This window comes from Tamandua tetradactyla, chromosome 25 (genome assembly GCF_023851605.1).
Source record: "Tamandua tetradactyla isolate mTamTet1 chromosome 25, mTamTet1.pri, whole genome shotgun sequence".
Taxonomy (NCBI): Eukaryota; Metazoa; Chordata; class Mammalia; order Pilosa; family Myrmecophagidae; genus Tamandua; species Tamandua tetradactyla.
Window position 1 is genome coordinate 45317259 of NC_135351.1, and position 17373 is coordinate 45334631.

The 17373-nt window shown below is 53.4% G+C and overlaps 1 long non-coding RNA gene across 3 annotated transcripts; it reads right to left on the bottom strand.

Moving 5' to 3' along the window:
• Window positions 1-8198: 8198 nt before the first annotated feature.
• On the bottom strand, window positions 8199-13923 carry LOC143668838 (uncharacterized). Of its 3 annotated transcripts, none has more exons than XR_013168580.1 (4): window positions 10465-13923; window positions 9203-9400; window positions 8518-8722; window positions 8199-8283 (listed from the first exon to the last, which is right to left on the bottom strand). It is a non-coding gene; the product is annotated as an uncharacterized LOC143668838 (long non-coding RNA). The 3 variants fall into 3 exon arrangements; XR_013168581.1 differs by lacking the exon at window positions 8199-8283 and having other exon boundaries at window positions 8341-8722; window positions 10465-12704; window positions 12834-13923; XR_013168579.1 differs by lacking the exon at window positions 8199-8283 and having other exon boundaries at window positions 8341-8722.
• Between the last annotated feature and the right edge of the window lie 3450 nt (window positions 13924-17373).

Genomic DNA, 17373 nt, shown 5'->3' on the forward strand with positions numbered 1-17373 from the left:
GTCTGTTCTCTTTTTCTTTTTTTGCCTTTTTGCTATTGCACAAATGTTTGAAATAAGCCTGTCTGCACTAAATTGAGAGCCATAATTTGAATTTAGGAAGAATTCCATAATGCCTCCCATGGGGCAGGCGCCATCCCGAGCCTCTGCCGGGAGCCTCCCACAGCTCAGGTGCACAAAACAAGAGCTTTGTGAGTCCCGCCGTCAGTAACCTTAGAAAAAAAGAGGAAACGTCACTGTTTTCCCGCCGTCCGAGCGCTCCTATCAGACTCCGGGTCTGATAGAAGCCCTGCATGTTTGGCCCTGCCTTGGACCAGCAGGTCTTGACAGTGTCTCTTTAAGTTAACAAAAGAACATCGTGTTCAGCCAATCGTGCACGGAGCCTGCGGTCATTTCAGCTGTTCCTTTACAGCCCTTCAGACCCCGGAGAGTCAAAGGTACACATTCCTGCAGCAGGAGGGCCGCCCGCTGGGCTGCAGGCGGGAAGGGCCCAGCTGCGCCCTGCCCTGGAGGCTGGCGGCCTGCGTGGCCTCTCCCCACACCCAGGCAGGGTGTGGGGCCCACTTTCCTTCCTCCTGGTCTTTCCAAAAGAGACACAGCCAGGGCGCACCCATGCCCCGCTGGCTCTGCAGGGGAAACAGGTGACCACAGGGTCAGCCTTGGGCACAGGCAGGGTCTCCCGGCGTCCAGCTCACAGCCCTCGGGCCGGTGGACGCTTTCTCTGCTGCCCCGAGTCAAAAGGCTCCGGGTGACCCCGCGGGACTGCGCGTTCGGCAAGGCCGCAGCCAGGAGACGCCAATGGTGGCTGCCGCCGGCTGCCGGGCCAGAGAACTGGGAGGCATGAGGGGCTGTGCCTGTCCCTCTGAGGACAGAGTTGGCAAGGCTCCTGCGCACAGGAGCAGAAGCCCAGGCTGCGGGCGCGTCCTCACGAACCCCCACGGCTGGGTGGGAAAATGCTGGCACCATTAGCAAAGCCACGAACTTTCAGACCAGGATGGACTCAAGCTTTCCTTCTTGAAACTGTAAAGGGTCAGAGAGGAGTGGCTAGATGTATATCGATGCACACAGACCGAGTGGATGTTTTTAGCCTTGGTTGATCCTGCAATTTTTGTTTTAAAGAAAAGAAAAACGGATGCTTTTTCTGTGACCAGTTTTTGTGAGCAGGCACGGTGGAAGGGCTGGCTGTGGGGATGAAGGTCCTACCAGGATGGCCCACCTGGGTGGCCCCTGCCCCAGGAGGCAACGCAACTGCCCCAGATTTCCTGGGAGACAGTGGGGACCCCAGGAGAGCCAGGGGTCGCCAGATGTTTCGCTGTCAGATTACAGGTCAGGTAGCTTGCAGCCGATAAGAAATGAAGGAGCGCCCAGCTCAGCTGTGATCCCTGAAGGAAGTCGCTGCAGTTGGCTTACCTCTGCCACAGCCATGCTCTGCAACCAGCCAGAATACCGCAAATGAATTTTGGTGTGAGGCTTTCTATAGCCAGCACTCAGGCTTAGGTGGAATAGAAAGGCACTTAAAATTTATTTAAAAACAATATTAGTACCCATCAGAATTCTACTTTTTAGCATGAACCAGAGTGCACTTTTCACAAGACAGTGGAGCCTATACCAACAGAAAGCTTATAGGGTTTTCCCCAGCTCACTGACCTTGATCAGATACATTTATTTGTGTACACTGAAGAAAGCACAAGGCTTAACAAAGGCAAGTCTATTTTCCTTCTGTTGACTTCTATCCTGTATCCTGTAGAATGTGATGGGGTTAGATTCTAAAATGAAGACCATGTTTTTAGACTCTGTATAATACTGTGAATTTCAGTAGGCTGGTTAACTTAGGAGGAAGTTAGAATCAAAGGGAGAAGGATGAAAAGTCCACAGTGCTGCTATTTGAGAACTACCAAGTTCTCATTGAATCAGAAAGCTTTCATCTCCTGTCATTCCTTCAGAGTCTCTGATGGGCTGAAGGAGGTTCAGACAGACCACCAGGGGGAGGGCACATACTGAATAAGCTGATTTTTTCTGGAGAGCTTCCTGGAAGTGGAGTAGAGACAGTGGGAGTCCTTAGGATGGAAAACTAACACCCCATTGCCTGGGAAATGGGGGCTACTCAGAGGGGTCGCACACCTGCCTCGGGTTCTCCCAGAGTTGGGATGCAGCATGGAAATGGGGTCTCAAACCCACCAGAGTCCCTCACTGTCCCCTGGGCAGCCCCCAGCCTCCCCCACTGCCCCTGGAGATGAAACCTGGTGGGGGTGGGAGAGTGACCCCCTTGCGGGCCTGTGCAAATCTCCCTCCCATAGCAAGTGGTCGCCCGCTGCGCCCCCATTTTGAATCTGTTTCCAGGTGTTGTGGCGCTCACTGAACCCCACAAAAGAGTCAGAGTCTTTCTGGCTGCCAGAGGCATGCGGCTTACACAGCCACATGCCGTGGCGCTCTGAGAACGGGCACTGGGTTTCCAGCTTGAAAGAGGTTATGCTACGACTGTAACAAAAGAAACACTAAAGCAAGACCCCAAACCCAAGCTCGCCTACGTGGCCAGGCAGCCTCCATGTCTCCCACACCTCCTGCTGGCTTCCTCCGCTACCTTTAATATCCACATATTTACGTAGCCACCCCAGGAACAGAGGGCAAACCTCAGCCGTGTCGTCTTCAGAGTTACTGAGGCTTGGGCCTCGGCTCTGTCTGTCAGGAAGGTCTTTGCGACAACTGCGGAGCATTTTCTAAACCAGTTAGTTTTCCTAAGATGAAGAAAATGAGTAAAATGAAAGGACAGAAGGAAGAAGGTGGTGGCAAACAGAAGCTGTGAAAATTATTTGGGATTAAATAAAACCTTATTTCATAACAATAACCCATTTTTAAAATGCATTTATCTCTTTATCCTGCCTCATATCATATATTTTTCACAGCAGGGGTCCCAGACCTTTCAATAGGAGAATCCTTTTTCACACCCAAACAATTAAGCCCTTTCCCCCATAGTAATTGTGACTGTTTAGTGGCCATTTGAATGCAGAACACAAAAAGCTTCTCCGCCTTCAGTTACCCCTGCACCCAGCAGCACTTGACCATAACAGCATGTAAAGACAGCAGTGTCCCTGCTACAAAGGCATGGCGTTACTTGATCTGAACGTAATGCTGGATGCAACTGTGCACTCATCCTTGTCTGGGGGCCGCAGGGTGGGAGTCACTCACTAATGCAAAAGCTGCAGTTTCTAGGAGATGACACATCCTCTCCACTGCCTCTGGGGTGTAGGAAGCAGTTTATTTTGTCCTTGGGGAAAAAAAAAAAAAAGGTTAGTCTAATTTCCTCAATCTGACAAATGCCCCAGGGCATTAGAACTGTTTCCTAATTAGACAGTAATTTACAGCAGCTCCAGAGCCAGATCCCGGGGGAGGGAAAGCTGCCAGCTCTGAGGGTGGTGGTGAGAACCTCCTACCATGAGGATAAAGATGGCACTGGATTAAAACAGCTAAACCGTGACATATTTGCCTGAGAGACGGTTAATGGTACATTTTCTTATTGTAAAATATAACATGTATACAAAAAAGCAACACATTTCCAAATGCATTTTAACAAGGTTATAGAACAGATTTTAAAGTTTGGTATGGGTTACAGTCCCACGATTTTTCATTTTTTTCTTCTAGATGCTCCAAGGCACAGGGGACCAACTGAAACATCAATACAATGATCCAGCAGTCATATTCATTTGTCAAATCCTATCTCCTCTGTTATGCGCCTCCTTCTCTTTAAATAACATGTATACATAAAAGCAATAAATTTCAAAGTACATTTGCAGCAATTAGTTGTAGAACAGATTTCAGAGTTCAGAATGGATTGCAATTCCACAATTTAGGTTTTCATTTCTAGCTGCTCTAAGGTACTGGAGCCTCAAAGAAATGTCAGTATAATGATTAGCACTCATACTCATTTGTTAAGCCTGACCTTCTCTATATAACTCCACCATCACATTTGATCTTTTTTCCACTCTTTAGCGATATCTGGGCCACACCCATTCTAACTTTTTCATGTTGGAAGGGGCTGCAGTAATATAGGATGGGAGATAGAACTAGTTGATGTTCTGGAGAGGCTGGACCCTCTGCATTTCAGAACCCATCTGATCCAGGGACCGACCTGGACGGAGGCTGTAAGTTTTGGAAAGTTACCCTAGTGCATGGAATCTTTGCACAATCTTATATAATGCCCTAGGTACTCTTTAGAATTGGCTGGAATGGTTTTGGTCGGGGATTGGCAAGTTTTGATAGGTAGCAATGTCTGACACTTGCATAACTGCTGCCTCCAGAGCAGCCTCTCGACTCTATTTGAACTCTCTCAGCCACTGATACCTTATTTGTTGCACTTCTTTTCCCCCTTTTGGTCAGGATGGCATTGTTGATCCCATGGTGCCAGGGCCAGACTCATCCCTGGGAGTCATCTCCAACTTAATAAGGCATTTGAGAGATGGAAGTGCATGGTTTGAAAGCAGCTTGCAGAGAACCCTAGGTGTGAAAAGTTGGTCCATGGGGGAGGAACTTGAGCATTTCTTGGGAATGCAGATGACTCTTGCCGGTATGTTTGGAGACTGGGCCATGTTTTGTTGGGATGTGTAAGCCTGCTGGTTGAATTAACCAGGTGCAGACCTATTGTTTTTTAACACACACGCATGTGCATACACACAACAGTAACTAAATACAGACACAAGGTTGCATTTGAATTTTATGATTTTCTCAATGAGGCTTGAGAAGCACTTGGGGAAAGAAAAGGTTTTTCTCCTGCAATGGAAGATGCTGCAGATCACTGACGTTGGATGTTTTAGGAAGGCAGATTTAAGCAAGGGGGTAGCAAATAGGAGGTTTCTTTCTTCCTGGAGGTGGCATATTGAATACACAGAGAAATGGTCTGAGTGAAGGGAGGAATCTGAGAAGGGTGAAGTGGGAGGTGAGCTTCTGTGGGTCCTGTGGACCTTGGGTTCTTTGGATGAGGGATGGAGGATGGATGGATGGAGGATGGATGGACAGAGGATGGATGGATGGAGGATGAATGGACAGCCACCTCTTCTTGCCAGATGTACCACTTTCCCCTTCTTCAGTTAGGTCAGATCGGAAGAGAGCAGTCTGCTCTAACAAAGCTGTGATGGTGGGGTAAGCCCACAAATTAGCTTTTACAAGCACTTATACATTCTCTGACAATATATTAAGCATATATTTATATTTGAAATATTAACTTTGACATAGCAGTATGGAAATGAAGTTTTTTCTTAGAAGAGTAAAAATAAGATAATCAAATATATTGAGTACCGCCTTTTTCCTAAACAGAACCAACATTTTCACTGTTATATCAATTTTAGAAAGCTGAAACCTTTATTTGAGAAATTTCCATAGCTGTTATTAAACTTTCTGCACTATTTTGCTTGTACTTGACTCCCTTCACTTTTCAGGATTTTAATATGCAAAATGTCTAAACATCGTTTTTGTCATAAACACGACACATAGCTTTTCTTGTATGTTCAAGATGACTGCATGTGCCATTCTGCGCATTACTGGCCATTCCTGCATTTTTCAAAACAAGACATTATGATATGGCAAAGTCGATCTACACATCTATCTGAGAAAAAATGTTTATTTTTCCTGTTTCTTTTCATGTCAAAAATGTGTTGTTTGCTACTTTCTCTCTGTTTTCATGGATACAGAGGAAAAGAAACTCCTAAAAACAGAAAAAAAAAAAAAGTCCTGATTTAACTATTAGCACTGCTGTCACTATTCACATGCGCCAATGAAATTGATGCAGAAAATAAGCTAAGGGTCCGAAAGTGAGGCCAGCATGCTGACCAGGTGCTAGAACTAGGTGCTGTGCAGTGCTCGTGGCAGCTCTTCTTGGGACACAAGCTCCATCGGGTGGGTTTGCAGGGTCGACCAAGAGGCAGTTGGCAAGGCCCGAAGGTTGCTGGTTCCTGAGAGCCTCCCTCAGGAGGCAGGAGGAGGAGCGCGCAGGGAGGGCCCTAGTTCTCAGGGCCCGGGTCTCTCGTGTCCCTCTGCCTGGAACTACGCCCGACAGTGAGGCGGGCACTGCCTTCGCGCGGCCGTCCCCACTTCCTCTTCCCACCGCGTGCGTTCCGGCGTCAGCGGCACTGCCGCGAGTCCGATCTCTTATGTGAATCGTAATGTGACTCGTAAGCCGCTGTCGAGTCGGGAACTGGCTCTGAAACGAACGGACAATGCACGTGGGAAAGCCCGAGGCAGCCGGCGCTGGGCCACCGGCACGGGAACGGGCTCCGGCACTGCTCAGGCGCCCTGCGGGAGCTGTGCAGCCTCCGTCGGCCCGGGGACAGGAAAGGGGTCTTAGCTGCAGACGCTCAGTCCCGTTGCCGAAGCGCGGACACTGTGGTGTGAATTTCCTCCATCCCGCGTGGACTCCTGTGAAGAGGAACAAGTCTGTGGCTGATGAAAGCGCGGGCGCACGCGAGGCGACGCCGCGGAATCTCGGACCCAGCGACCAGAGCTGCTACCACACTCGGCTGCCGTGTGATCCCTCCGCACCTGTGCTCAGAACCAGACCTCCCTGCTTCGGGTCGGGGCCACTCGCCCTGGGCCTCTTCGGGGTCCGCGACGGGGAGGACGCGTGTGCAGGGAGTGGGCGGGGAGGGCGCAGGGCTCCTCGGGTGGTCAGTGTCCCTCCGCGCGGGTCTGGCCGCTGGCGGTAAACCCGGGTCTGTTTGCTCCACAGCTCCAACGGCAAGTCGGTGTCGTGGTCCGAGCCGGGCGGGAGACCGGCGCCCCGGGGCCAGCCCGCGTGGCAGCGCCTGTCGGTGCACGTGAAGTCCGGCGAGCCAGCCTGCAACCAGACAGCCGTCATCAAGCCCCTCGCCGAGAGCTTCCAGGGCTCGGGCAGGAGCCTGGCCTTCTCCGACGCCAGCACCAAGACCCTCTACAGCGTGGGCGACGGGGGCCCGCCCCGCTCCGGCCCTGCTGGCAGCCCCGGCCCCGAGCTACCCGTGCCGCGGCCCTTGCCCGCCCCCGCCCCCCTCGCCGGGCCGCCCCCGGGTCCCCAGATGCAGGCACCGCCGTCGGGCGCGCCGCAGGGCGCCCCGCGCGGCCCCGGCGTTCCTGACGGCCATAGTGCCCCGTGTGCCCCGGCCCTCCTGGGACCCCCGTGCGCCCCGGCCCTCCTGGGACCCCCGTGCGCCCCGGCCCTCCTGGCGACTCCATGCGCCCCGGCCCTCCTGGGACCCCCGTGCGCCCCGGCCCTCCTGGGGACCCCGTGCGCCCCGCCGCCCCCGCTACGCCTGCAGCCGCTCCCGCTGGCCCTGGCCGCCGTCGGGGAGGAACTCGGCTCGCCCGCGGCCGCCGAAGATGAAGAGGAGGAAGAGGAGGAGGAGGAGGAGGAAGAGGAGGAGCGATTCCGGCTGCTGCAGGAGTTCGTGGCTGGGCACGCGCGGCGGGAGGAGGCCTCGCCGCCCGCGGCCCGCCGCCCCAGCCCCGAGGACGACTCGCTCGCGCTGACGCCGCCTTCGCCGTTTCGAGACTCGGCGGCGTCCGGCAGCTCCGTCCCCAGCTCGCCCGCGTCGGAGTCCGGGCTCTGCCCGCCGCCCGACGCCGCCTACGCCGCGGCAGTGCTGCGGGACTACAAGCAGAGCTCCTCCACCCTGTAGGGCGCGGGGGGGGGGGGGGGCACGGCGGCGCTGCGGGGGTCGGCCAGGCCGGGGAAGGCGCCCCGCGAGCCCTCCCTGCCCGTGGTACATCCCACGTGCTCTGCCATTTTCACCGCAAAATACAAACTCCACCGCCAGACGTCCCGTTCGCACCACCGCTCGGAGAAACGTGGACCCCTCCCCCAGCCCCCCACCCCGCAGGGCAGCCGCGTGGCTGTTGGGACCAGGCGCTCCCTGCCTGGCCACTCCTCCTGTGGGGCAGGTCGCGAAGGGAAGCGGGGGTGTGAGGGACCCCTGGGGAACAGACGGCGGGGGGGGGGGGGGGTGGCCCTTGGCAGCTCCAGGCAGAGGCGTCCCAGGCCGCTGCCCGATCCTGCCAGCCTGTGGGGCCGACAGGCCGCTGCTCACTGGCTCCGCTCTATTTAGGCCTGGATACGCGCAAAAATCGTCTCCAGAAAGGGCTTTAGTGGGAGGGTGGAGGGGGCAAGAAGGAAGGGCCAGACCACCGGGAAGCCTCGGGGCACAGCCTACCGCTGCATGACGCCTCCTTACTTACCCTCTGGGAAAGGGCCGAGCAAGAGGGATCTCCCGCGCCCCACCGAGTAGCCTGTGCTTGTGCGCAGGGCTCTTCCTGCAGCGCCGCTGCCTACCTGTGACCATAGGAAATCACCCTCACCAGTGGGCACGGAGGACGCAGTACCTACCTTGTGGCCACGGTTTCTCGTTGTTACTGCAGAAACACCCCACCTTCCCCCGGGGCGCAGAACCGCAACCACCAGTCCAAGCGCAGAGAGCCCTCGGCTGGCCACAGAAGTCCCGGTAACCCTAAACCGTGTGTCCTCTGTGCCGCGCTTCCAAATTCCTGCCGTGTGGCGTCCACCTACCCACAACTAGGACATTGTTTTTCCGATGAGACACAGATGTCTCTCTGCTCAGGTCCTGTTCCTACATGATGGTCAAGCAGGTCTGCAGCAGCTCTCGGAAAGTTGGGTGCTGGCATCCAGTGTCTGCACAGCAGCTCACCCCTCAGTCCTCTTCCAAGAGGGAACTCATTATCTTCAAATACTTCACCACGTGGAAATGTGCTAAGAATAAAGTGGTTTGAAAATTTATTATATTAAAAGTTCACAACAAGTGTCAGTAACAAGAAAAAGATACATTTTATAAACACGCCAAAATCATCATTAAAACAACGTCAAAAAGACAGTCTGTAGACCATTTCATGTCACTTTAGAGTTTTTTAAACATTTCCATAGCTCCTTGTGCTTTGTGTGTACAAAGTGTACACTGGCCTCTAAGTCTGGTCCGACTTATCAAGTACTTACTCGTTCATTTTATGCCCGTCAGTTTTTATTTCTACGTGCTTTTATTCCTGCATTTTCACTCTCCTAACTTTGCTTCATTGTTATTTCTTTTGTATCTTGTGGTGTGATAGCCATGTACACACCCAGCTACTCCATTTTTGCCCTCCCTTTTCATCCCAACGAAAGAGCATTTTCGTACTGTTCTGATTTCTCCTATCATTTCTAAGATGAAGCGTATCCCCTGCAATATCTCTGCGGTACCTTTGAATCAGTCGTATTTTTAATATGCTGAAGCTCCTGGTTTCCCAGCGGTGAATCCTCTCGGGATCTTTAACTTCCCACTGCGCGTCTGTCCAGAGGCAGAACTGACGCCTCTGTCTAAGGCGCTTGTCCTTAGGTCTCGCCACATCCTGCTGTGCGCTTTCATCAGTGCTGTGCGGGGGACCAACCGCTTTTCCTCTAAAAAATAATTTCAGAGCACCCGGGTGAGACGCAAGGACTCGGGTCAGAAATGCAGATGCTAGCCCTAACCTGCCACAGAGCAGGCTGGAGAGCCAAGCGCGGCCACCCAGCAAGGAAAGCGCAGCGCCTCGCATTAGTGAAACGTGTTTTCTCTGTAATGCCACAGCATATGTCCTTGATATCGCAGGATGTGGGCTTTCAGACTTTAAAAACTAAGAACAGGGCGGGCCGCGGTGGCTCAGCGGGCAAAGTGCTTGCCTGCCATGCAGGAGGACCTCGGTTCGATTCCCGGCCCCAGCCCATGTAAAAAACAAACAAACAAACAAAATATAATAAAACAAGAAAATGTTTAAAAAAAAAAAAAACTAAGAACAGATGAGGAGAACAATGTCTGTTGCTCTGACGACGTCAGGTGTCTTGAGTGTTTGGTCTGAGACGTGAAGCCCTGAGTCACATAATTACTCCAAAATCCTGCTGCTCTCACCAGTGCGAGTTCTCTTGGATTCATTACAGTATTAGCTTTTATATTGTAATTGTTCACAATTGGAAATGTACACAGATGTGCCAAATACCAAAAGGGCAGAAAGTTTTCACGTTAATGTTTGTATGTACAAGTTGTTTAGCTTCTTGTAAAAGTGTTTTCTTTTGGCTTGTTACTGCCTTTTGTCAAATAATCTTGAAAATGCTGTATAATAAATATTTTCTATTTATTATCTGTGTCTTCCCTCTCTACTTTGTAAAAGTTAAAACAATAGAAATAGCCAGGTGTGAGAAGTAGGTCTGATGGTTTGATCTTGGAAAGCACTGCACAAAATCTGCAGGTGGGGGGCCGACACTTGAGGTGGTGGCAACTCAGATTATGGGTGCCACATCACAAGCTGCAACAGTTTAAATGGGCAATCCACATGTCAGGCACTGCCTTTATATTTGGACAGCATGTGTGAGGTTTGGCCAACCCCTGGGTCTCCAGCAGAGGGGGGCTCATCTCTGCCCACAAGGCTCCCGGGCCCTGTCTGCCCTCAGGGCTGGTCTCCTGCCTCCCGGGGCTCCTCTACTCACACCGAGCTCTGGCCCCCTCCATGTTCATGAGGCCTCTGCTGTCCACACTTCCCGCCAAGGCAACACGTGCCAAGTGTGTCCCAGGGAGGGGCAAGGCCACGGGGATGAGCCGGAGATGGTTTAGATGGCAGGAGCAGCTCCGACAGGGGCTGGGCACCAGGGGTATCCTCACATGCCCAGAAAATAAAATGAGGAATCATGAGGGAGGAGCTCAGGGTTTCAGAAGGGAAAATCTTAGGGGAGACAAGAGACATACAAATTAACAACCACAAATGTTGAAGAAAAGTGAGAGGGAAGGCAAAGGGGCATTTAGTGCTGCCACAGACAACCCCAGAGCTCTCGGAGTCACAGTCAGCCACCAGGCCTTCCTCCAGGAGAGGCCAGTGTGCACTGGGGGCTGGGGCCTGGGACCTCTAGCCCCCACCCATGCAAGCTCCCTGCATTCTGCAGAGCATGCCAAGCTGCAACCAAAGCAGAGGCAAGTGGGTCACACAGTGACTTCTGACCCCCCCACCCAGAGTTAGTGACCACTCCACAGGGAAAGATGGGCCCAAGAACGTCCCACTCACAAAGCATGGCCAGCGTGGAGCCCCCTTGCCCACACTCACATCTGCCCAGCAGACTGCAAGTTCCAGGACTCCCCTTGCACCTTCAGCTCTTATGATTCACTAGATTGGATCATGTAACTCACAAAGTACTATAGACAGCACTTTATGATAGAGAAAATGGGGCAAATCAGGACGCAAAAGAAAGGGTGTGTATGACAAAGCTTGAGAGAGCCCCCAAACGTGAGGCTTCCTCAGGCTCTCCCTGGGAAATCAGGGCGATCCCCCTCCTGGCACAGCATTGTGCTTCGGCAGCGGAGAACACTCACCCCAGCTCCCATACCCAGCATTTGGTCAGGGCCAGAGATGGACTCACTCTCCAGCCCTAACCCCTAATCACCAGCTGTCCCCTCAGACCCTGCCTGGCTGTACCCCGAATCACCCCCTTAGCCCAGATCATCATGGACAGGGTGGGGGTCTCCACAGCTAACAAGGTCATGAATCCCTGCTGGGCCACAGGCAGGGTCCCGCCCTTTCCAGGGGAGGCCTCGTTCCTTTGGCACAGACGCAGCACCTAGGGTGGCCTCCGGAAACTACTGAGGCTGGGCGCCCACTCGCACTGACCCCCACCCTGAGCCCCACCTGCGAGCACACTGGGGGAGCCGAAATAACCTCCCAGGGTCTCCCCTCCAACGTGTGATCAGCGGTCTTGGCCCCGCCCAGGGTGCAGAGCCCGGGGCCCCCTTCCCACAGCCTTTGGCCCGCACGTGGTACAGTTTTCCCCTCTCCATCTCTCTGCAGACTGGAAGATCTCTTCTGGCCATGGTCAGTCTGATTTGGGAAGGTAGGGTGCACAGCAAGCACTGCCGAGAAAGCAGGCGGCACTGGCCCCACACACTTTCCCTTGCTCAGTTCCCTGAATTCCCAGACCCTGGCTCCAGCACTCTGGCCTCTCCCTGCTGGGCCTGTCCCTGCCTGTCCAGCCCCACCCTCCCCATGGGAAGCCGCCAACTGGGTGGCAGGACCCGCCTAGCCCACAGAATGGGATCACCGGGGCTGGCCGTCCCTTCCTCCCTCCCTCCCTTCCTGACCAATGGGAGGCCCAGCCAGCAACCAAGGGCAGGGCCTGGGGGGAGGAGGAAACAGGCCTGATTCCCACAGCCCAGGAAGGAAGGTTTTAACTTACTACGCTAGAGGAACGAGGGTAAGGAAGGCTGGACTGTGGTCCCAAGGGGACTCATGGCATCCTTTAACCCAGCTCCCTGCAGCTCAGGCTCCTGCCCAGGCCTCTCCCTCTTCCTAGGTCAGCCAGTGGGGGCTACGCAGAATGGGCGTGGGGGTAGCCAGCGGCCAGGTGGAGGCTGGGTTGGGGCTGGGGTTGTGGTCGGGCCAGGGCTGGGGGTCAGGCTGGGTCACAGCAGGACCGGGCGACGTAAGCCTGGGATACGGGGCTTGTGCCCAGGGAGAGGGCCAGGTCCCAGATAAAGGGAGAACCCAGGAGCTGGCGCAAAGCCAAGGTAAAGGGGCCAGAGAACGGTGACAGCAGCCATGGGGGGTGGGGTCTGAGGGACGCAGGCACGTGCTGGAGCCCAAGGGAACTTAGGAGACCACCCAGCTCACATGGGTATCCAAGGTTTGTCCAGGGGATGGGATAGACTTAGGTAACCTTTATCCTGTGCCTGAACAGCTCCAGGGACCTGGACAAAGGGCAAGGGGAAGCTCCACTTGCTGGAGCACTGGTCACCTCCCTGAGCAGTGCTTCCCTTTCTCCAACCTCTGCAGGCAGCTGGAGTCCTGCCCTCTGGAAAACCACAGGGTACACTCACTGCTCTGCCACATGTTGCTTGACCCCCGGGGAGCACTCAGCTGCCTCCCTTGATGGGTTACCCCCAGGACAAGCAGCTCCACTTCCTTTCTCTGTCCTCCAGCTGCCAGGCTTCTGGACCCCAAAAATGCTGTATCCAGAAGGAAACATAATACCGCACAGGTGCCTGGACCTGCTTTAACTACATTTCTGGCCATGCCACACAAGGTTACATTAACCCTCAGCAGGTGTGTGGGTCTCACTGTAATAAGCACCACAAGCTCAAGATATTAAAAACAGAAATTTCTTCTCCCACAGCTCTGGACGCCAGAAGCCCAAACTCAGGCTGGGCAGGCCGCTCCCCCCGAATGCTCCCGGGGCAGAACCTTCCTTCCTCTTCCAGCTGCCAGGTTGGCCATCCCTGGTGACCCTTGCTTGTGGTTGCCTTGCTCCATCCTCTGCATCCGTCTTCACACAGCCATCTTCCTTGGTCTCCTGTCACTGGCCCACCTTGTCCAGGGTGAACTCAGCTCACTAAGCTCCTAGACTCAAAGACCCTGTTTCCAAATCAGGTCATAGCCATGGTCCTGGGGGCCAAGACATGGCCATACCTCATCCTGGAGCCCCTGGGGTCAGCTGTGGGCAGAGGATGGACGTGGGAACAGGTGTGAATATGGAGGTTTTCTTAGGTTGGTTCTTCTCGGAAATAGACCCTGAAATGAGGACCTCAGGGCCAACAGTGTGTTGGGGACATGAGCCCTGGGGCCCACGGGAGAGTGACGGGAGACGGCCAGTGGCCCGCAGCCACGACAGGGGCAGCACCCAGCAGACGGCCCCTCTGGGTCCTGCTGGGGCTCCAGGGGCAGTGTGCCTGCTCCCCTGGGGCAAGGGCGGGGGGCTGCTGGGGAGGGAGCACCTTAGTTCCCGGGGGTCTCGGTCCGCCCCCTGTGGGTTCCCACGGCAGAGAACGTCCCGGGAAAGGGGGCGGGTGCTGCAGGTCCCTGGGTCCTCTGCGGGGATGGACGTGGGCAATGCGACATGGAGGGGGGACCAGCGGCATCCGCTACAGATATGGAAGTGGAAGCGGGTATGCGGCTGCGGAAGTGGAAGCTGGTGCGGGTAGAGGGCTGCGGAAGCGGAAGCGGAGGCAGAGGAAGCGGGTATGCGGCTGCGGAAGCGGAAGCTGGTGCGGGTAGGGGGCTGCGGGAGCGGAAGCAGCGGAGGCAGCGGAAGCGGGTATGCGGCTGCGGAAGCGGAAGCTGGTGCGGGTAGGGGGCTGCGGAAGTGGAAGCGGAGGCAGAGGAAGCGGAAGCGGAAGCAGCGGAAGTGGAAGCTGCAGAAGCAGCAGAGGCGGAGGCCGCGTGGACGCGGGGGAGCTGCCGGTCCTGCAGGGACAGCAGGCACTTCCGGGGCCCAAAGCTCCCTACTGCTTCTTAGCAAGTGGCAGCCAGAGAAGAGGGTGAAAGGGACGTTTTCCTTCATATAGATTTAGTAGTAACGTCTGGGTTATTTGCTGTGATTCCTCAGCTTTTCTCAGTTTTGTAATACAAAGGTAACAAATGCATTGAAAAAGTTTAGAAAATTCAAGAAGCAAAGTTATAGCAGATCCTGCATGTATGAACACTGCATATGTTTGGGCTTTTCTTCCAGTGGCTCTCCCATAAGTAGGTTTGGTTTAACAGGGTTAGGATCATCTTCCATTTAGAATTTTGTTTCCTGCCTTTTTCGTGCATCTTTATCCCTGGGTCAGGGTTTCCGCTGGATCCCACCGGAGGGGCCACCGGCGGCCTTGGCAAAGTGCCTTGGCCCCCGGCACTCCCGCAGCCCGAGGGAAATAGTCCAGACCCAGTTCCCAGGTGCGCAGCAGAGCAGGTCGAGGGGAAGGGCCTGTGGCAGCTCGCGGGGAGGCGCAATAGGCTGAAAGAGAAAGAAAAATAAAGTGTCAAGCCGCGAGAAACAAGACGGGAGCCGGGCAAGAATCAGCATCAGAGCTTGGGGGAGGGGGCAAGGACTGCGACCCCAGCACATCAGGCTGGTGTGACACCATCAGCCTCATCCCCAGAAACCTGGTCTTCTGCCAGCCCATCCCCTCACCTGCACCTCCCCCCCCACACACACACACACAACAGGGGAACAAGATAGAATGAGCCACGTCCAGGGGCGGGGAGACCCTTAGGCCTGAGGAGAGCCCAGCAATGTGGACTGTGGGGGAGCCTGCTGAGTCTGATCAGGACCCCAAATAATGGAGACGTGGGGCAGGTGCAATGGGGCAGGGACCAGGGATAGGTGGTGCAGGGGTCAGGGTCAGATGACATGAAGGCAGAGGCCAAGGGCAGGTGCCACAAGGGGTGGAAACCGAGTACAGGTGACACAGGGCAGGTGACATGAAGGTGGAGGCCGGGGGTAGGTGGCCCAGGAGCAGAGACCAGGGGCAAGTGATGTGCCAGGAGGAGCAGAGGCCAGGTGCAAACGAGGGCAGTGAGCAAGGGCAGGTGGCACCCAAGCTCTAGGGTCAGTCCAGAATGCCAGGATTCGGCCGTGGAGCGATGGTTGGAATGTCCAAAGCACTGCAGGGCAGGGAGACGCCCCTGGCGCCCAGGGCCACTTCCTGGGGCGACTGCTTAGTGTTCACGAGCAGAGGGGAGGAACACAGGGCTGCAAACATGCCTACTGATGTTCTCAGGCTCCCTCAAATCCACCTGCGGCCCGGCCTCATCCATTTACCTCTTCACTCCGGCTGGACACTCAGATTGTTCCTAAATTGTTTGGATCCTATAAATTGCATGAGGAATTCTTTTACGTTAAGAGTTTTCTGTTTACACGCTCTTTAGGCTGGTCTCTAAGACTGTTGCCTGTTGCCCAACAGCAGTTATTACTTATTCTCTGCCTATGCTACTGTCACCAGACATTTGACCTTGCAGCATCCTTGAGGTAAGATTTCGTGTACTGTTTTACAAAGGATCAGAAAATGAGAAGCAGCTTGCCTGAGATCACGTTGCTAGTGAGCTAGGCTGAGATACGTAGGCTGAAAAAATATTCTGAAAGCTCCTTATACAAATAAACATGCATACTGCAGAGCAGCAAATAACTGAACATTTACATCTGTTCAAGTTGAGGACTAGGTGTGACGTCTTTCCCGGAGGTTCCCGCATCCCCCAGTGCTGGGTCATCTGCGGAGTGAACCCAGAAGGGAAAATCCCAGCACAAGATGACTGTGTGATTGTAGCAGCTTACAAAAATATTAGAGGAATACTTGAAATAAAAATTATAGTAATTAGTGTATTCGATGGTTCTGCAATTTGGTCATGGGATTTAATAACAGGCATGCAATTGTAAAATGAACGCTTACTTAAACAGTTGCTTTTTTCTATATGAAGGTCAGTATTGCTTCCAGAGCGTGGAGTAAGGAAAGAGAGAAGGAATCACCCCTCCTCAAGTGTGCAGACGGCCCCGAGGGGACAGAGTGACACTTCCCGCCACCAGCCCTCGGAAGGTTGGAGCTGACACTATTTGGGAAGCCTCACCGTGCTAGCTTCCCTGTTCACATATATTTAGCTGTCTCCTACTCTCCCTTTTGTCTTGTTTTTTGGTTTTTTTCACATGTTGCATTTTCTTCCATTAGAGCAGTTGTAGGTTTATAGAAAAAATTGTACAGGAAGTACAGAGTTCCCATTATACCCCTCTCATACCTGCAGTTTTCCTATTACTAACATTTTGTATTAATGCAACATCTTTGTAATAATTGATTAAAAATACATAACTGGGCTGCTAACTACAGACCACAGTTCACATTTGGGTTCAGTCTTTATGTTGCATAATTCTAAACCTTTTTTAAAACTTTTATTCTGGTACCATATATACAATCCAAAATTTCTCAGTCACTTTCAAATAGACGATTCAATGCTTTTAATTACATATGCAAAGTTGTGCCTCCACAAACATCATCCACTCCAAAATGCTCCCATCAGCTCACACAGAACCCCCTTGCCGATGAAACGTCGCCCCTGTTCCCGCCTCCACACGTCCCGGGGCACCTGTGATCTAGCTCCTCAGCCTGTGATCTCACATATTCTAATTATTACTGCAAAGGAGGCCACACCATTTCTGTCCTTCAGTGTCTGACGTTTCAGTCAGCACCATGTCTTCAGGGTCACCCATGTTGTGTGCATCTGAACTTCACCCCTTTGCACAGCCGAGTAATATTCCATTGTATGAATATACCATGTTTTATCAGTGCTCATCTCTTTAACTTCTTATTTTGAAATAATTTGAACCTTACAGGACAGTTATAAACATAAAAAAACTCAGAGCTTTCCAATACACCCCAGCCCGTGATAACCAGATCCACCAATTTTAACTTTTTGCCCCCTTTGCTATACCACTTTCTTTCTGTTTTCTCAACGTGTGGGAGTGGGGAATGCTCCCTGAACGCATAATACTTCCGTGTGCGTTTCTTTCGAATGAGGATCTTCCGCTTACGTCATCACCTTAAGTGCAAGTAGTAAGTCCAAGAAATTTAGCCTTGATATAAAGCTTACATTCTCTATTCCAATTCTTTCTCA